Raw genomic sequence first — 21,766 nt, forward strand, 5'->3', positions numbered from 1 at the left:
AGGTGAGTTTGCTCATTTTGGACACAGGCTGGTAGTTCAATAGGCACAAAATGGGGTTAAGTACGAGAAGGCTATTAATGATTTCCCCAGATGACTGAGCACATTCTCTCAATATTAGGAGATGAATGGGCATTGGCACACCATGTGACAGATGTTTTCATATTGTTCTGCACTGCGTGGCACGCAGTGGATGTGTCAGGGAACACCCGCACCACCCTTTCTGGTGCAAGGTATGTGTGATGCATTACATTAAATTTTGTGTACCGCAGTCTGGCGTTCATTGACACCCCCTTCGCTGACCCAAGGCAGCATCTCCACATAGCTGGTGTAAATCCAGTGTATGTTCTCACCATATTTTCAGTTGTTCTGCCAGGTATTTCAGGTATTGCTGTAGTGCCCCGTAAATGCATGTAACTGTTTTCCTCTGGTGCCAGTGTGTCAGTACTGTTTATAAAGTGCTGTCTGGGTCTGGTGCCTGTTTTAGGCTCCGCAGGCCTGTTCCACCACAGTGGACAAGGCCCCATATATCAAGATGTGCCACAATGCCAATCCGTATGTGTCTCTCATGTTGTTGAATGACCATAATATCCCATCCCCAACTGGACCTCGCCCATCTCCACACCTACGTTCGGCCATCAATTGGTCCGATGGTTGACTTTCAACAGTCTGGTCTAGGCCAAGGCCCAGATGGGCAGGTCTGGGGAAAACGGGAATGCACTTGCGTGGGTAAGGATTTATTTGACGCAACATGTTTTGGCAATCTTCAATAGCATGTTGTCTATTTGCACCCTTGCCTCTAACTCCATTAGGTAATCTAGGATACTATAATTGCCCAGCTCCACAAATACATCCTCCGTTCTTGATTGCCTATGTCCGCCGGCCAAAGCGCAACCAATGGTAACTGGGCAGCTTCAAAATATAACTAGCATTGGGGTCCCCTAGGTTTCTCGTCCCTATCTGGGTATATATTTTCCCCCTGAGCCACTCTGTCCCTCCAGTTCCCCAGATCAGGGTTGTAAGTAATACCTGCAATTCTCTGAAGAACAAGGAGTTGGGTCCCACCGGTATGATAGAAAAGTGGCGTAGCAGTTTGGGTATTTTAGAAATAGTAATCCTCTCTATGGGAGATATCGACAGCCGCTAGGATCCTGCCTAGATTTCTATCTATCAAATCCCGCCCCTCATGGTATATGCTGATTCCCAAATATGTTATTGTCTGTGATACAGGGCAGGCAAGTGGTTGGCAGTTAGGACACTTGTTTGCCTGTCCCAGTTGACCCTGAGATGTGAGACATCTGCAAACTCATCGAGGAGGTCCAACAAGGGAGCATTGGTATCACTCGTCCACAAGTAAATCAGAGCATGATCAGCATAAAATGAGACATTATGGGTTTGCCGGCCAATGGTGATTCCCAATCAGGGCTTTATCTCACAAGAGGCATGCCAATGGCTCTATCGCTAGAGCAAATAATATCAGGGTGGGTGGCAACCCTGTATGGTTCCCTTTTGAACTGCAAAGGGTTAGAAATGTCGGTACCTGTGCGTAACCATGCTACCGGGTCTGTGTAGAGCAGGGACACCCACTTCCGGGAACCCAAGCCACTCTCCCATCTTAATTAGTACTACAAAAAGATATGTCCAACTCAAAGTATGAAAGGCATTTTCAAGATCAAGTGATGCTGCCACAACGGGGAACTTTATGCCACTTTGTTCAGTCCATGATCCAAAACAAGCATCACAGGTTTAAAGATGTGTTTCTACCTGGTATAAAGCCGCTTTGATATGGGTGTATGAGGGAGTCTGTTATAAGTATCAGGTGGATTGCCAATATCTTCTCCAGAATCTTGTATTAAGGAGCGATAACAGCACTTTTCCTTTTTAAAAGGGAACACTGTCATTAATTTGTTATTTTTCTGTATTGCAGAGTTTTGATTGTCTAGCCCACATCAACACCCTGTCTTATTGTCATGTTACCCTGAGTTTGGAATTGTAGAAGGAGGCAATTTGTTCCCAGGGGCAATGAGGCACACAGGCTTATGGACACCAATGGAGAAAGACCTGCATTGACAAAATTGAGGTCTATGTAGGGGCATAGCTTCAGGGGGGGTGTTTGGGGAGTGACACCCCCAAATAAATCCATTAATGGCTTGGTAGGTGGGTTGGGCCTTCCAAGACGTTTTTCTTGTCATCTTGATTTCACTTTGAAGTTTTAACTTATTTGTTTTTTTGGATCAGGAATGTTAATATATTTAGGCCCAGATGTGACATAGATTGTGTGTGGTGGTTGGGGCACTTTTTTTATACAGCCTGACGCAAAATCCTTTTTGGTATTTATAATTCCACACAAGTGTCAATGTGGCAAATGTCAATTAGAGTGGCTTAGCAAAAAAAACATGCATTGTACTGCCTTGCTTTACTTTGCATCAGGTAAGCATTCCATGGGTGGTGCATGGGCATTCCTGCACATCTATCCTTGGATTTTGATGCAAATCCATGTCTACAAAGGAAAAAAGTTTCCAAAGATAGTTTTTTTGCAGGTAGGTACTCACTTCCACCACCTTAACTATCCTGACCATAACACAGACACACTTGCACATTTCTGCTTGCTTCACGTCATGCAAGGTGGAGCATCAACTTTGCTCACTGCGCTGCATTGCTCCACTTCATTCTAAATATGCCCCTTAGAGAATGGTTTACCAAAAAAGTGGCTACTTTGTGCACTAGCTCTGGGTCGAGTTTTACTGGCAGTGTGCCAAGAATCATTCCATCAGGGAGCCAATAGGGGTGACCTCATAGGTAGCACTTGGCACCGAGACCCCAACCACTTAAGTAATGACAACCTACTCTTTAAGCTGTGATATCATCACATTGTATGGTCTTATTGTGACAAAGCTGAGCCTGGCTAAAGTATTCTGGGAGTGTTCCTTATGCTGACCTTATTCAAGTCCAAGCACGCGTAGGTGGTCCTAGGGGTGGTCCTAAATGCCTTCAATGGATTCTAACTACTTCTAGAGCTATTTCGATGGATTTGCTAGACTACTATGCAAGCATGAGTGGGCGTTGACAGTTGTGAAGTGAGAAGCATGAATTGTAGGGGAAAAAACTTATGACAGTAGGGAAACAATGAGAATAGCTTAGGTTATTTATTCTAAAGCAAGTGGGTTAGGCAGCGTCACTTTAACTACTCATCATATGCGGCCATAATTCTCAACTAGTAGGAGAAGCTTATCAATCAAACCAATTGACACTTTTCTTCATCAAGCACTTTTTCACTGTTCCTTTAATTTGATTTGAGGTCTGCCTTGAGAATTACTTTGAGTCTAAGTTAAAAAAAAAGTCAACATAAACAGAGGATCAAGGCTCTCAAACGTTTTGTTTATTTTGAAACTCTTTTTTTTGCATAGGACATTAAAGAGAATCACAGTGCCCAAAAGCAGCATGCATTGTAATAACAAAGAATAGGTATTAAAATGACATTCTCATCCAATCTCCATATCCCTTGTCAGGCCAGCAATATGGAAGGCTCTCAAACGTTTGCGTTATTAGAACTAACTGGAATTGATTAAGTACAACTGATTGGAGAGTCTGAGACCTAATTCATTAACTTTCAAGTATATGAGGTCCAGTTGTTAGGGAAAAGAGTTGGGAAAGATCCCATAGTTGGAAATTAGTTAATGGATATGGAGATGAAGCAATGGTGTGGAGCGTTCTTACTCTCTTGGACCAGTGGTTGTTTAATTGTAAAGGTAACAATAAGGATGAAATCGCTGAGGGGAAAGACTGTGTAGTTGTTAAGGGAAAATGCTATTTTCCAAAGACTGCAGTTTACCAAATCTTTTCCAAATGTGGATTGAAATCCAATATTATTAATTAGAGTGTACAAACAGATGAATTGCAGAATCCATCACTTCAAATCAAAAGGAAGGACGAATACAGAGGATTTTGATTACAGTACTCTCATTTGCTGCTATAACTAAGGAATTTGAATTTGGAGGCTAAAAATTAAATTAGCATCCTCAGATTGATTCATGGAATCAGTGCAGGTTCATCAAACAGAATATAGCATGGGTGATTAATTGTCTCAATTCAATTTAGAAAAGTTCCAGCCTTTCAATTAAATTTAGAATTTGGATGTTTATATGAGTTTGTGAATTAAGTAAAATGTGTCATCATTTGTGTATTTGTTTAATTAATGCTTTTTTCTACATTTATTGTGTATTGTTTTGTGGTTCAAATCATTGGCAATGCTTAGGCCGGGGTGGGGAGTTCTCCAGATTCCAACAATGATTCAGTGGGGGTTCCCAAGTTTCAATAATGATTTAGTGGGGGTTTCCAGAAGTCAAATGATTGAGAACCACTTCTTTACTACATCCGACTCATCAGCATATCATAGATTTAGTTGTGGCTCCAGTGCTACCCCTAACAACTATTTCCTGATTAATGTAGAGGCATGGAAGCTGGACTTTCTTTGGCAATCATTAAAAGAGCGGAGAACGACTATGAACTATTAGCGGCAAGCTCCATAATTATAAGTAATGCCCTGAGAGCAGCTGTGGAAATGAGCTGGTTTGCATATTACTTTGAGGTTATTCCGACCAATGATAGGAAAGCTATATGGTGGAACTACACATACATATCGTAAAGAAGTACTGTAGTTTTATCTGCGTTTGCTGACTCGATCCTAGTCACAACTGGTCAAGAGGAAGATGTAGTCTTGGATTCATTCCAGCCTATGCTTTCAAAAATGAATTAATTCTGTTCCTTCCCCATTAATGCAAATCATTCAAAGCCAAAACTTGCTGACTAACATTGTTGTGACTTAGAGTACTGGGAAACAAAACAATGTTTTGACTGCATTAGTACTTCACCATGGGAGAGGAGTTGGCTTAACGGCCAGGGCGGTGGACCTCGAATCTGGGGAACTGGGTTCGAGTCTAGACAATGACACTGAACATCCTGTGATTCTGGGCAAATCACTTAAACTCCCTGTGAGAAGTCAGGTGCAACTGACAGAAAACAGCAGAGGCATCACTACACCAGGTTCTATCATCATGGTGCACTTTTAAACAGAAGCAATGTGTCTGCACTGACTGCAGTAATAAACTTATATGTGAATTAATTGTGTAATATCTTTAAGTAACTTAAGGATATTACACACCTTCCCCTATATACACAACAACAAAAAATATAATAAAGTAAAACAACTATACAAAAAGATAGTGACATGTTAAGTGTCAACATATGAAAAACATTAAACCTCCAAAATAACCTGAGGATGAATGTGTAACAAAATTATATCTGGAAAATCATTAAACCTCAATGGTAACTTGGTGATCCTTTTTCTCTTGAATCACTTGTGATTCCACCATTCATGGTTGTACTCAATCAGGAAACAACTGAAGAGGGTTTATCTTTACTAACATTTAACTTACTGTTTTTGATAACCACCAATCTGTTGAGATTCCAAATACGGGAATTCTCCGTTTTGATAGCATTGGTCAATACCTTGATTACCCTGTGAGGATTCTGAAACAAATCAGATGCTTCCCTACCAACAGGAGCTCTGATCATGACTAATTCACCAACTTTGACATTGGTGATTTTCACAGCTTTCCTCAGATCATAGTTTATTTTGTGTGCCTTTATTTTGTCATACTCCTTAAACTTCCAATCATTATCAGAACCCCCCTTACCTCTTTTGGACTCAGTTTCATTGATCCAAAAAGGAGCAACTAGTGTTAGAACACCTCCCTTTGAGTAGTTCAAAAGGAGTTCGACCAGTTATGGCATGGGGTGTGACTCTGTTAATTTCAACCTTCTAATGACTTCCTTTTTCTAATCCAAACTGTTACTTTTGGCTAAATCAATGGTTTCTTTTAAAACACCTTTGAAGCGTTCCACCATACCATTGCTTTCTGGGTGGTAAAGGTCACACTTTCTATGTTTAATGGAACACTTTAACAAGAACTCCTCCATTTCACAAGAGACCAATTGGGTTCCATTATCAGTCAATAATACTCCAGGTAACCCTTCTCTCCCAAAGACCTCCTCCAGAAACTCAATCACATGCATAGTATCAATACACTTAGTGATTCTTACTTCTGGCCACCTGGAATATAAATCAACCAACACAAACACATAACTCTCACAACCATTTCCACGAATAGGCCCTAAAATATCAAAGGATAATTCTTCCCATGGCTTTTTCAGCCTTTCCCTGATCATCATGGGTTGGACCCTTGGTTTCTGGCACTTTTCACTTAAACAACAAGGTATGCAATCCCTCACAAGTCGTTTGACTTGCATGTCCATCCCTGGCCACAAATAAGTAAGTCTTAGTCTCTCCTTGGTCTTGGACATACCAAGATGACCATCATGTGCCATTACAAGAAGTTCTTCACTCAGAGTGGTGAGTGAAACTAACCTAGTACCTCTAAAAACAAGACCTTCAGACTCAGCTAATTCATCTTTCATCACCCAATACTTTTCACACTCAACTTTGACTTTCTTGTACCATCCATTCTTAAGTAGGGAGATCAATTCAAGAAATTAATTATCCTTAGCAGATTCATCTCGCCATCCTTTTTCTTTCATCCCACCAGCCTCAATAGTACAAACCCATTTATTAATATGATCCTCCTCCGGTTTGGCCTTATCATCACGTTGTACCACTAACCTTGACAAAGTGTCTGCAACACTATTCCTAGCACCTGGCAAATATTCAACTTTAAACATATATCCTTGAAGTGCCACAACCCATTTAGAAATCCTCCCAGAAATGGCATCTATACCTTTTTTTTAATAAAAAAAACCTGACACAGTGGCTTGTGATCTGTCTTTCTTCAAACTTTACACCCCACAGGAAATTCTTGAGTTTCTTTATCGCCCAGTGCACAGCTAGTGCCTCTCTTTCTGTTACAAAGTAACGCAGTTCTGCACCTCTGAGGCTTCGTGATAAGAACAAAATGACATTCTCAGATTCGCCATCTTTGTGCTGTAACACACCACCCAGACCTTTCATGCTGGTATCAGTAATACATACAGTTCTTTTGGTGGGATCAAAACTTTTCAACTTGGGAGTTTTCTTGAGCATGTTCTTAATTGCAACAAATTCTTTTTCACAATCATCTGACCAAATAAAATTGACACCCTTGCATAACAGTTTCCGCATATTCATGCACATTGCAGCAAAAGCCTTCATGAATTTGCTATAATATTCTGACATTCCAAGAAATTTCATCAATTCTTCCTTATTGCATGGAGAGGCAAGAGCTTGAATGGCACTTACAAGTTCAGCCTTGGGTTGCACACCTTGACCTGAAATGGTATGACCAAGGTAATTTATCGATGACTTTTTAAACTTACATTTGTCAATCCTTACAGTAAGATTGTATTCGTGTTTATTCAATTCTCTTAAATCAATGCATAGGCGCCCATTTCCGTTCAATTTGCCTGCGGCTACAACTGGCGCCAACCATCTAGTGCCTTCTACTTCCTCAATTATACCATCTTTCTTTAATTTCCCCAGTTCTCCTTTGATCTCATCTCTTACTGACAATGGGACACTGCGGACCTTACAAGCTATTGGAACTGCGCCAGGAATTAATCTTATATTGTGAGCATAGCCTCGTAAACCCCCTAACTCCTCTTTAAACACATCCGGAAACTCTCTCTTTAGCAGAGTGGTAAACTCTGCTTCACAATCCTGGGCTAATACATCATTAACTTGAAAATCTTCTCTCGAAATAATAGGAGGATCACTGTTAGGGTCCAACATCACCCCAAGATCTTTCTGGTGAAACCAACTGAGGATGCTGTCCCCTTGTGTGAAACATATATTTTCCCTGTGGTATATCTACCTCTGTATTCTATCAACCCTAATAATTTAATCGGTTCACCTCCAAATCCAATTATGTCAGCTTTGAGAAGTTTTACTACCTTAGCAAGCTTGTTCATAAAGAACTGTCTTGAAATAATGGTGATTTTTGACCCAAATCAAACAAAACTCTAGTAATTTCCCCTTCCTCCTTTATGTCATCCAGGGTCCTTTTTTATGATTGTCTGATACTTGTGAAATAATTTGTCCACAGTAACAATCAGATTTGTTATCACTATCACTGTTGCCGTCGTCTGCGACTGCGAGAACCTTTCCTTTGTTTTTCTTAACCTGGCAAACAGAGGTAAAGTGTCCTACGTTTTTACAAATTACACAAGTTGACTTATGTCCAGGACATTTGTTATCATTAGCCAAGTGATTCTCACGTCCACATCTGTAACACTTAAGTTTCAAACCTCTTACATTTCTTCCTGTCCCCTTGCTGTAGTACTCTTCTTAAAGTCTTTTTCTTTAGAATTAATTATTACAGACTGAATGGCATTGTCTTTATTGTCATGCTTAGTAATTATTTTAAAGAGTATTCAATCTGCTTGGCAATGGATAATACCTCCTCCAGAGTGGGTTCATCCTTTTGAGAAAAACCACTTCTGACCTTTTCAACATTACACCCCAGCATAAATTGGTCCCTAATTGTTTCCTCCACAAGAGCACCAAATGTACACGAAGATGTTAACTTCCTAAGTGCATTGACATAGTTTTCAACTGACTCTCCTTCATTCTGTGTCCTCCTGGCAAAGTGATACCGTTCTAGAATGGTACTCACCTTAGGTAGATAGTGCCTGTCGAGTTTCAAGATGCATATTTCATGTTAATTTAAAGTTTGATAGTCCACATCAGGCAGGTGAACAAACACCTCTTTGTCACTCAGAGCCGAGACAATGTAGAAGAAGAGCTGTCCGCCTTTCAGCGCTAAGATTAGTGCCACAAACTTTTGCGTACCTCTCGAAAACCTTTTTCCACTTCTGCCATTTGATCAGTGGATCGCCAGGTGTGGAAAGGAAGAACGGAGGAGTTGCTAGACTCTGCATGTACTGGCTTTTCTTACAGAAACAAGTGTTACTTCGTAAAATGACACCACATGTAACAAAATATAATAACCTATGATAATCAGTAAATGAGATGAGTATACACAGTAATGTGTGGTGCGATAAGTTAATAAGCAATAACTGTTATGAGATCAGTGATATATACTAATGAGCAAAAACTATGATAGAACCAGAGCTTCATTTAAGGTTCTTGACACAGTAAGGATGATGCTACCAAGGTTTGATTTGATGTCCCCGAAATAAAACAACTTTTCCTGAAATAAAACAACTGTTAGAGAACCCCTTGTTCCCCCCCTTTCGATCATTTTTTTAAAGTACACTAAAAATAAGGGAGAATACACACGAAGAATGTACACAACTAGGTTGAATATAACAAGTGAAAAGAAACGTAATAATATTAAGTACCACTAGATGCCAATGTGATATAAGCTCTCACGTTTAGTTACTTGTTTCGTCTCTTGTTCAGTTGTCTAAAAGTTCACTCGTTCATAATCCTTGTTGTAATTCAACACTAAAAAACAAAACTTTATTCAATGTTGATGTAGGCAACGTCCGAAGAGTCCTTTCACTTCAAAGCAACAATAAAAAATTGAAAATGGCATCCACGCAGCGTTACGCACGCATAATGACGTTACGTAATGTGACAAGGTGATGTAAAGTGCGTCGGAAGAGTCCGATTGAGGAAAGGAACAAACAAAGAGAAGCATCCTCATGTACTGAAGAGTGGAATCCTCGTGTACCGAAGAGTGGAATCCTCGAGTATCCTAGATGCAGGTAAGACCTTGATGTTTAAGAAATGCAGTTGCATGCGCTAATGTCTTTTGAAAGATGCTATATTCCCCATTCAAAGCATGTAAGTCACAAACATATCAAAATGACAATGCGGACGGACAACAGCAGGAGATTTCCTTGCGATTTCTTTACGATTTCTTTATGCAGTCAACAATTCAGGCAGCCAACTTCCAAGCGCTGTTGTTACGCAGAGTGAAAGCCTTTTCAGCCAAAAAAAATGTTAACAACTGGACACTCAATTTTCCAGCACTTTTACCACCAAAATCAAAGCGTACTTGAAACACAATGCAAAATAGACTTTTTTGGCCAGACACAACTCGGTAATTTAAAGAGTCTCTGAGCATGTCACCTCGTACAAAAGTTGCTTAAGAGAAACGAGGATAACTTGGTAACCCATTAATAATAACAAAGTCCATGAGTTATCAAACGCTGTCGGAAGATAGTGATGATAAGCCACACATTTTTAAAAGTCCATGAAAAATCATCACTAAGGTATAGGGTCCGCACCGAAGTCTTCCAACCTCCCAGGGTTTAAAAATAAAGAGGTGAGATGGGCAGCGTTTGCCCTAATGTACAAGGCCTGAAATAAACATTTAAACCACAAAATAATAGGTTACATTTAAATGAAATTGAGCTTTAACGACTCTAAAGTCAAACTGATATGTGATACTCACAATAATGATGAGGAATACCATTCTTTAGGAAGTCCAGTACGGAAAATCATGAAAAAAAATGATTTGATTTTGGGATCACAATCTTGATGCGTAGGTAGAGACCGCAGCTCGTCGCCAGTGTGAAATTCAAGTTTCAATGAAGATGAGGAGACTCCAGATAGTGAAATGCAGTAGTTAAGTTTATTCCAGTGAAGTGATCCCATCCATCCAGAGTGAGAAGTCCGATGCAACTGACAGCAAACAGCAGAGGCATCACCGCACCAGGTTCTATCACCATGGTGCACTTTTAAATATAAGCAATATGTCTGCACTGGCTGCAGTAATGGACCTATATGTGAATTAATTGTGTAATATCATTAAGTAACTTAAGGATATTACAATCACTTGAGCTTGTGTAGGTGGAGTAAACAGACAGGAATGTCATACTGGAGCAAATGAGTGAATCAGCCACTTTAGGAACTTATAGGCTCGGGTGGGTACTTTCACTGAAATAAAGAGAACTAGCTAAAAACTAGAGGTCCGGTTGAACAGACCATCATTTGTTTAGATTGATTATGTAGGTAAAACGTCATTACTGGGTATGACACAGAACAAAGCTGCTAGTCCTGACCTAGTACCTATAGATCTGTGCTGTGCTGATCCCGCATATTAACCAAGGTCTTTTAAGCAGATGCATCAATCAATCAATGTTCTATCTTCTTCTTTGTGCTCAGTGATCCTAATTCCATTACATAAGAAAGGCAAAACTGAAGATCCGGCCAATATTAGGCCCATCTCATTATTAGATGGGGCTGGCAAAATATTCTGGAAGGTCTATTTAAATCACCTGCAAGGATGGACAAATGGTAACAACATTCGACAGATGCATAAGCCGGTTTCAGGGCATGGAAAGGAATAATTGTCCATGTAGTCTGCACTTATATGATCTGCTTTAAATCTGCCGTAGTTAAAAAGGCTTCTATATACTTCACATTTGTTGATTTAAAACCAGGCTTTGATCTAGTCAAGCAAGATAAACGTTGGGCTTCACTGTAGATACTGGTATTGATGGTTCACTACTCCTTGCACTGAAAGTACTACAGACATGCAATGTGTAGTATTCTGGTACCCCATTAATGCATTGCATGTTAAATCCTTTTCTCTACCCCAGCTTGTAGAATGTTCCAGCTATGATGTAATGTAGAATGTTGGGGTTCTGTGGGGCTGGAGATTACAGTTGGCACTGGGCTGAGCATCATGTTAGATGTTCCTGGTGGGACGTTATTACCATCTTATCCATTTAACTACAAATAAACATCTTTAAATCATTATCAGCGTGGACATCATCACTACAATATTTATGGCGACGAGGACAACGAACCTACCACTGATGAAGTGCAACTAATTTCAAGCAACCAAGCAAAAGAAACCTCTCAAGAAGGAAACCAACAAAAAGAAAAAGCGTAAAATCTGACAAGCAAGAGACAAGACACGCCTGTTGCCCCACCAGAGTCCACTTCACCGGACAGCCCAAGAACAGGTGTGCTACAACATCTAGATATCAGTCAACAAGTGGAAGCCTTGAAAGTCACAAGAAACCCAATACTGCTAAAAGAAACGTCTGCAGACTTAAAGAAAACAAGGTAAACAGGGGCTGTGAGTGTGATATTGCCACCTGTATAGGGGTTATATAGACTGAAGGCATCCACTTTACCATTTTGTGACTGTATTTTTTTAATAGACTGCCAACCCGTGATTAACGGAACTTGTGACTAAACTACGTGATTGTCTTTTATTTCAAGCCATTTTGAGTTCTTTTTATTCACTGCCTGATTACTTTTGGGAGGAGATTTTGCCACAAAGAACAAAAACGTGTCACCTAATAACTTGTAGTGACAACACAAGCTGCACAGAAAAAGTTAGTTTTTAAAACCACAGTGACAATGTCAATGTCTATTTCTAAGTTTACCATTCACCACAGCTTAAAGCTTAACATGAGTTGGAGAAACTGTGGCAGCAATTTGAACTGTGCCAGTCTCCTTCAGTGGCCGTACTATTTACATAAAGTTGATTTTCCTCAGCAGCAGATGAGTGTTTTATTATACGAATGTTTAAAAATGTACCTTTCTTATGGTGAGGAAATTAACTGGTGTGTCCAACTGCTGCGTGTGGAAACGAACTTCGTCAAGCTGTGTGGTGACAGTTGGTCTCTTGCCCTGCATTGTGTCCGTGACAGAGCTCTTCTTCTGGCCAGTGCAGCAATCAAATGATGACGTCGTAGAATGTATTTGTTGTTTCAGCAGAGCTGTGATGAGTCATCTGTTCTTTCTCACGTCTTTGGAGCAGTGAGAGCAAAATAGGACTGCAGCAAGTTGGAAGTGACGTTGACGTTGCTGAGAGACCATCTGAGAGAAAAGTGCTGTGGAAAAACGTCGCAGCAGCACTGAGGTAGCCGAGATTTATTGTGGAGGAAAATCGTTTTGGATAAATGTCGTAGCAGCTCATAAGATACGGAGTGCCTTTTTAACTTTGCTTTGGATATTTACCAGCACACAGGAAACAAGGTCAGACTTCAGGATTAATTCCGAAGGGCACGTGAACTATGAATTAAAAAAAAAAAAAAAACAGTAAACAGGAAACGTCTGGTGTGGTTTTTATGTCTGTAGGAAATTATATTTCATTTGTGTCGTAGATGTTCAATCTATTTCTCGAAGCACTTATTCTTTCACAATTTTATGTTACACTGCCATCTAGCGTCCTTTTGTAGCACAGGACTTGTGATTGGAGATTTTTCATGTTTTCTTGCTGTTTTGTGTACCATACATAATTCTTCAGGTACATTGTAAGCGCACTGGGTCAGTTTTTACATGTGCTAAGCTTAGTGAGTGTGATGAAAAGTTTGTTTTTATGGCTAGTTTTTTTTTCTTGGCGCTAGTACTTTTACTAAGGGGATTTATTGTTTAGGAGCTGGTTTCCTTACATTTGTTATTCAGTGGAGGTAGTGCACACCTTTTCACTGATTACTTTCCCCTCATGTTTGTAGGTCTAGCAGCTTTTACATTTCTTATGTCTCACTCTCACTTTTCCTTTTACATTTGCTTATGTTACACTACGACTTGTTTTTATCTGGTGTGTGTATCTAGGGGGTTCCAGTCCCACCTATGTAATTAGTATTGGGTGTTAGTCCCATATACTTGGCGTTTAGGGGGTGTTAGTCCCACCTACGTTGACACTGTGTGTTTTTGTCTGTAGGAATGGGTTACAGTCCCATAGTCCTTAGGGGTGGGTTTTAAGTCCCATATCCTATTTTTAAAGTTTGTGGTTTTCCTGACTACAGGCTCATTCATAAAAAAAATTTTAGGGGGTTTGAGTCCCACTTATACGCTACAATGGATCATATTCTGATTATCCCATGTTTAGGGGGTGTCAGTCCCACCTGTTTAGGGGGTGTTAGTCCCACCTAAGTTTCTAATAATTTTTTTTTTAGGTCTAAGTCCCATTTTTTTAGCTCTAAGGGACTTTGTTGGGTTTTAAGTATGTAGACGTAGTCTACATACTTCTTCTTCATTGTAATTGTTTTTCTACATGCTTATATTTAACTTTTTGGTGAGAAAATAGGTAATTTTGTCTTCTTTTGATGTTACAGATATTATCTGTTTTCTCTTGTATTTATATTGTTCTCACTCTCATGTTGTAATTCTTTACCACATATAATTGAGGGTTGGACTTTGAACACTATCTTGGATTTTTATACTTGTGTCTATCCGTCTTGCATTCCTGTCTGGCCAGTAGGTGTGCATGTCGTTTAGCCGTTGGTATTTTCAATTTTCGTCTTCCTTTCTGCTGTTTTCTTATCTTTCTTCTGTTGTTGAAAGGAGAGTGGATAGGTTATTGTATATTTGCCTGTCTTATTCATTTTTCTATTTTAAAGGAGGATGGGTTTTATTCTTCTGTTTGTTGTATCTTCTTTGGTTCTTTCTTAACGTAGTTCTTTTTGATCTTTGTTCTTTCTCTGTTGTTTTCTATTCGGACGAAAGGGGAAATGTAGTATTCTGGTACCCCATTAATGCATTGCATGTTAAATCCTTTTCTCTACCCCAGCTTGTAGAATGTTCCAGCTATGATGTAATGTAGAATGTTGGGGTTCTGTGGGGCTGGAGATTACAGTTGGCACTGGGCTGAGCATCATGTTAGATGTTCCTGGTGGGACGTTATTACCATCTTATCCATTTAACTACAAATAAACATCTTTAAATCATTATCAGCGTGGACATCATCACTACACAATGCTCCCAGAGTTCACTAGGGTCTCAAAAGCAAATGCAGTGATAGTTTTGAATTCAATAAAGGAGTCCAACAAGGGTGTGTCTGGCTCCAGTTTTATTCAGCCTATATTTAAATTATATTGTAGATTACTGAGTCTGACCTTGAAGTCTCAGAAATAGGCAATACAGAAGTTCCAGTCGATCTCTTTGCAGATTATGCACTTTCATCAGGGGCGGTTGGTGCATGTGGGCAAAAGGGGCGGTGCTCTGCCACACAAAGAGAAGGAGAGAAAGAGGAGAAGGATAAAACTCACAAGCAGTCCAGTGAAAGGACTGGCTGCTCCATCAGGCACGAGCTGTGTTTTTTTTCGTTATAGAGCATGCAGCTGTGCCTGTGCCGATCGAGATTTTCACTCGCCCCTGAGGCACAAGTGAGAGTGCTTGTGTAATTGAAGAGGTGTGGCCTCTTTCAGTGCCAGTGGTTTGATCAGCTCTAGGGCGATATGTTTGTGGACCTGGGCGTGGCCAACTCGGTGCCATTTGTTTCAATGGTTGGGGGCAGGACAGAAGCACATTCAAGGTAGTAGTGGTTGGGGCAGGCTTGGAGGAAAGTCATGTACCCTAGTAACATTAGACATAGAAAGTCTTTATACTAGAATCCTGCAAGATGACACCCTCAAGGTCCTGGGATCAGCCCTGGACTCAGTGCCTTGGGAATACCAAACCCCCAAAAACTTCATTTTGGAATGTGCAACAATAGCCTTAAAAAAGAACTTCTTCGAATACAAAGGAAAACGATACCTCCAAAGCACCGGAACATCGATGGGCAGTACTTTTGCCCAGAGGTTGGCCGGATTGTATGCCCACGACTTTGAGGCAAAACACATTTTGACCACCAATGGCCGCTACTTCACCTCCATAAGACTGTGGAGGCGATATATAGATGACGTCCTCCTCATATGGAAGGACGACGAATTACTACTGGAGCAATTCTTCAACTGGATAAACACCCTTGACCCGAATTTGAAGTTCACCCACTGCAGCAGCTAAGAAGAAGTGGTTTTCTTGGACGTCGTAATTACAGTAACAGGCACCAGCCGAACCACAAGGACACACTATAAACCGACTGCTAAAAACAACCTCCTGGAATTCTCGAGCTTCCACTCGAGGACCCTCAGGGAAAACCTGCCATATGGCCAATATTTAAGGATCAGAAGAAACTGCAGCAATGTAAAGGACTACCGAGAACAAGCCTCCGATCTAACGTCAAAACTCAAGTCAAGAGGAAACCCCACCAACATTCTCAACAAAGGTTACAAGAGGGCCCGAAATCAACCCAGAGAAGCCCTTTTGGAAGACAACATAAGGGAACCTCAAGAAATACCCCTTACATGTGTCACCACATACAGTAGTTTCTCAAATGCAATGAGAAAATCTATTAACAAGAACTGGAACATCATCACAAGTAACAAAAAAAGCTGGAACAAACCCCTTTTCTCTTTCAAGAAAGGGTGGAGCCTAAAAGACTCACTAGTCCACACACGTCCCCCTAACAAAAATCCCACTTTGGAGAGATCAGTGACAGGCACATGGGGGTTACCACGAGTGACTGGTCACTACCCCTGCTCGAATTGCAGTGTATGCCACCTAACCACACACACCAACCAGCTTACGCTGGAACCAGGCAAACAATGGACCCAACGAGTCCACACAAATTGTAATTCAATCAACGTGGTTTACCTGATCACATGTCCATGCTGCCTACGATATGTGGGCATGACGACTCGCAATATTAAGCAGAGAATCTGTGAACACCGCAGCAACATCAGGTGTCACAAGATCACAACTAAAATGAGTGAACACTTTCTCCAAGCTAAGCATACCACTAATGACCTACAATGAACCGTCATCGAACAGGTGTGTACAGGTAAAAATATCGCCAACACACTGTTCGAAAAAGAACAATGATGGGTCTACCGGCTGGGGACCACATCAATGGTCTGAACGACGAGATACCGTTGGCATCAGTTTTGGAAAACTGAAATGATGTCTTTCCCGCTCATCCTGTTCTAGTTCTAGAAAAAAACAAGATCTGAATTATTTTAACCTATGCATCACCAAGACTACAGCCCTCTGCATGACTTCCTGTTTGACAGCTGCATTGATACACCACTGAATAGCACCCAGTACGGACTCATTTCTTCCAGACCGAGTCCATACACCCACATGCATAAAGTAGTCTTTTTCTGACCCTACTGCCTAGTCTGACCAAATCTATCCAACTATCAGACTGAGCAGAGTCATGCTCTAACTACCATGGCCCACAGGAAACAAACCTTGGTTCGCCTTTCAACCTTCACACTCCAGTGTCTGCCGTTCTTCCTTTTTCAACTTACCAACTTAGTGTGTTGCCCCCCCTTTTTGCCTCTTTACATCATAGTCTAACTGGTCGCCTTGGTTACCGTTAGACTTGCTCAGCCGCGCCCTTCAATTTATTGTACGCCTTGCGACAATCATAAAAACGTTTTTAAGTAAGAACAGAATACACAGTTAAACCCTTGAATATCATACTGTGTTTATTGAGATCTTTGCAGGAGCTGACCCACACAATCTAACCGGTCGCCCTGGTTACCGCTAGACTCGCTCAGCCACGCCTTTTCAATGTAACTTTATTGTTCACCTCGTGACAACACGCATCTAATTATAGTAGCCTTGATACATTGACAGATCTCCCACTAATAACTTAGTGTTGTCCCGCTTTAGATTTTTTCTTTGAACTTATTAGATTTTCTTTCAATCTACTATTCTGTGTACAAAGAGCATTTGCGAGACCATTTGCCTTAGAGTCAGCGCTCTAGCTCCCACAGACACCTGGCACTAAACCGATTGGAGCTTTTTCCCTCACTTCCGGGATTGTACGCTGGGAACCACGCCCCTGCCGGCACCGTCCACTGCCTTCATTAATGATCGCGGACCCAGCCATACTATCCACGGGGTCCGGTCAGAGGGAGAAGACAGGTTCAGAACGGGTGACTGGCGTTGCGGGCGTGAGTCCTTCCTTCACAACTACAAGCTAAGTAAACGTGCTCCCACGATGGCTCACTTTTAACCGATTCTTATCTGTCTGTGGCTTTGTTGTCCTCCGTTTCCTTTGTAGGGTGTGCCACTTTCGCCTCCACCCCCCTCCCGAGACCCATGGGGCGTGGATCGCTCACATAACAAGTGAGTGTTTATTTTATTTTGTTCTTTTTTATACGTGTTCGGTGCATGAAGATGTCGGGTTATAGCCACATATCTCTGGCTGGCTGGACTCATTCGAGGGTCAATTGATCTACAAACCAACACCACCATTACCTCTAAACGCCCGAGTAGGAGTGCAGGTGTCATAGTGTATACGAAACGTTTCTTGATGCATGTACCATCACCAGCCTCCATTTCCTCGGCTAGAACCTCCACCACTGTAAAATACGATTACAGTAATAATAATAATAATAATAATAATAATAATAATAATAATAATAAAGGGGTCTTATCGTGCGCAAACTTAGCCCAATGGGCGTCAAGTTTTCTGGTAAACCTCCTCGAGGCTTCTCACCAGAGCACTTTCTTTAAGCATGGTTTATTTACGAGCAAACCTCCTAAGCCAATGCACTGATTATGTGTTTTGTGTTTTATATGTTTGTCTTGTTAAATTTGTATTTTCAGATCCAACGGGCTCCTCTCATTTAGAGGTAACCCCACAAACCTGTTGGTTTGTTTACACACATTTTTCACAGCTTTTTAAATTTCACGTCCTCAGGTTAGGGTGGGCCTTAGCGTGCCCATACCGCCGAGGTACACTTTCCCTTGGTCCTGACGAATGCCCAGTAAATTAAACGACAAGGGCAGAAACATGTTGACCCCACTTTAAGTGGAAATAGCCAAACAATTTATTTGGTAAATTTCCCTACACATAATTTTTAATATGTCAGATTGGCTACCTAATAAACTTTTCTAGTAAGACACAATCTGGTCATTTTTTATATTCACCACACTCACAACTACTTTCACAACAAACCAGCTCCGCAGTAAATCTGGCGTTGTAGCACAGCGGGGAGGCATTCGGCTTCACCCGGTGGGGCCCAATGATGAAGCATGTCACCAACCATGTTGGTGAGTGAGGGCCTTCTATACAAATCCAATTGATTTGCACACTCTGTTCCTTGCTCTTTTATCTTTTATGAACCTACACTCTTCCGTTGATTATACTGGAAAGTCATGAGCTCCACCCTCTTATCTTTCTACTCACTGTTGGTCGGACATTGTGAGGGGCTGGGGAAGAGTCTAGGAAGGAGACTGACTCACTGACTCCTTCCCAGCCCTTCCTGACATCCAATGAGCAGTAAGTAGACACTCGCAAAAAAGAAAGAATACTCGCTTCTTCCGTGAGTGTCTCGCTGGCGTATGTGAAGTGCACTTAGTGAATGCTCCGGTCCGGTCCTGGCTGCAAGGAGGCCTACTGCTATATGCTAGCTGAGCTCTTCTCACAAAGCTAGTAATGTCAGCAGTATCATAGCGTGAATGATAGTCAAAGCAGTTTTAATGAGCCTGACTTCAATCAGTTCCGAGGAAGGTACAGGCTGCGCTCCAATACCTTCGGATCGAGTTCTGCCACACACTCCTCTCACATGTGACAAAGCAGTATATACACATTTTACCTCTCCGCACTTATGCAGCATTCTCTCCATACATAGCAGTGCATGCACCCGAGGAAGCAGTGAACACGCACACCCCTCACTTCTAGGATCATGCAGTATTCCGTACTTCATAGCAGTGTACAGGCACAGGTGAGGAAGCAGTGAACACACGCAGCCTTCGCCTTTACCGTTCCGTCCTTCATAGAAGTGTACAGGCGTAAGTGTGGAAGAAGCAATGAACACACGCACCCTTCGCCTCTAGGTGCATGCAGTGTACCGTCCTCCATACCAGTGAACACAAGCGCCCTTCGCCTCTAGCCTCATGCAGTATTCTGTCCTTCATTGCTGTGAGCTTACGCACATGTGAAAGCAATGAACACACGCACCCCTCTCCTCATTCAGTATTCCGTACTTCAACGCATCTTTCTTTCAGCAAGGATGTGCGCATTCAGATAGGACCACTGTGCACCGCCGCTGATAGGAGGTGCCTTTTGTTCACAATTTGTTTTGCGCACCCAATTCACGGATTCTAAAATCAATGTTGCCATTGTTGGCCAAAACAGCACACAGCAGAACCGGACAATGAAAATAATTCACAGACACGGATAGTTCGCTGATAGATCAAAATTTCATTAAATGAAACATTGGGTTGCAGTTGGGGAAGAAAGGGCAGCCTGTTCCAGGATGGCATAATGGTGCGTCGAACCAGGCCGTCAAGAGCATGACACCCCAGTGCAATAATTCTGGCCTGCAATTCAAAAAATGTTTTGTATGTCTGCCTACATGATTGCAAATACCGCCACTTTCCCCAGCTGCCAGCCAAAGATTGTTAGAGTAGGAATGTTTCCACTCCAAGATCGAAGAAGAACAGCAGCTTAAAACAAAATTAAGTTAGACACGTACATAAGCTGTGCTGTATATGGGCAAATGATTACATCAGCATTCACAAAGATTGTCCTCTATAGCTCATAAAAATTGGCAATTTCTTAAATGATAAATAATTGAATATTATTGCTTCATTAACCTTCCTGCTGCCTCAAATTTACTTGAAAATGCACCATTTGTCCACTCTTTTTTCAAACTTTGCTCTGGGAGAGAACACCCCCCCCCCCCCAAAGTTTGCTCGGGCTCGCTTGCTACGCTTGTTCGCCACAGTACAGTACGACAATAATTTTACGCCGCTCCACCTTCAATTGTCACCAGCCGCCAGTGACTTTTATTACGTTGAACTGAAAATACAAGCCATATGCTGCTAGAAAGATTGATCCTTGGTCTCTTTGGGTTTTTAGTTGTAAATATAAAACAAAATATGTCCTTGAATAAAGAAGAAAGCTCGCCATCAGTTATCTAGCCCCATTTGAACTCCCACGTAATTAGGAATCAGGGCTTTGGTGCTCAATGCCTGCTCTGACCCCTTTTGTGATGCCCCTGCTCCCAGTCTTCAAACTTGACTCCTTCAAACCTGATTGAATAAAAGATGGTATGAGAGGCCTTGATGCCATACTCAGACTGGGGAGACAGCCAAGCAAGCAGTGTAGGTGCTGCTCCCATGGGGCAGCACAGCAATGGGTCATTTACATACAAAAGAAATGATATTATTATAAATCATTGCGGTCCCTAAGATTGTCTTCAGACAGCCTGGTCTGTGTGCCTAGTTTTAAAAGACAAGGATCGCTGGGAGATCCTTTCAAGTGACGGCAGCACAAATCTGGAATAAGCTACCAATTACCCTGAGAATAAACACAAATCTGCTCAGCATTAGCAGAAACCTGAAGACATGGCTTTTTCCTACTTAGCCGAAGCATAAAACAGCTACCGGATCTGCAATATCCTAGAGAAAACTCAGGGTAGAAAGACAATTTGATAGCGCTAAGCTGGGTGGATGCTGTGCTTGACAAAGGTTCAAATAAATGAAAAAATAATATATCACTTTCTTGATTAAGGTTCATTGCCACCCTCAGCCGCTGTGGAGTGGAGTGCTAGGAAGAACTGCAACATCAGGAAGGCGCTGCAGCAATATCACTCATTGGGCCGTGCCCACTATCTCATTCTTTGCAGAGACTCACACAGAATGAGACAGTGGGCACGGCCCAATGAGTGATAGTGCTGCAGCGCCTTCCTGATGTTGCAGTTCTTCCTAGCACTCCACTCCACAGCGGCTGTGCATTTCAAAGTTAGTCCCCCCTCTGGTTGTGTTCTACTACTAAAAAAAAAAAAAATAGGAGTCCCCAAGCTTGTTTTGCAGAAGGGCTAACGTTCACTGACCCCAGACTAGTTGGTGTTACAGACAGTCCGGTCACCGGATGCACGTATGTGAAGACTAACATTGCAATGCTAAGCTGTCACAGCCTGTTCCTGTTCTAGTCCTCAGACAAAAGCAGGAGCAGGCTTCAATCAATGCTGGGACAAGTTAGTGATACGAGCAATGATCAACACA

The 21,766-nt window shown here is 41.6% G+C and overlaps 1 protein-coding gene across 1 annotated transcript in view; it reads right to left on the reverse strand.

The window, feature by feature from the left end:
- LOC144773916 (N-acetylated-alpha-linked acidic dipeptidase 2-like) overlaps nt 1–21,766 on the reverse strand; it is a 696,330-nt gene that overhangs the window by 348,739 nt on the left and 325,825 nt on the right. The window lies entirely within an intron of this gene.

This window comes from Lissotriton helveticus, chromosome 8 (genome assembly GCF_964261635.1).
Source record: "Lissotriton helveticus chromosome 8, aLisHel1.1, whole genome shotgun sequence".
In the NCBI taxonomy this organism is placed as follows: Eukaryota; Metazoa; Chordata; class Amphibia; order Caudata; family Salamandridae; genus Lissotriton; species Lissotriton helveticus.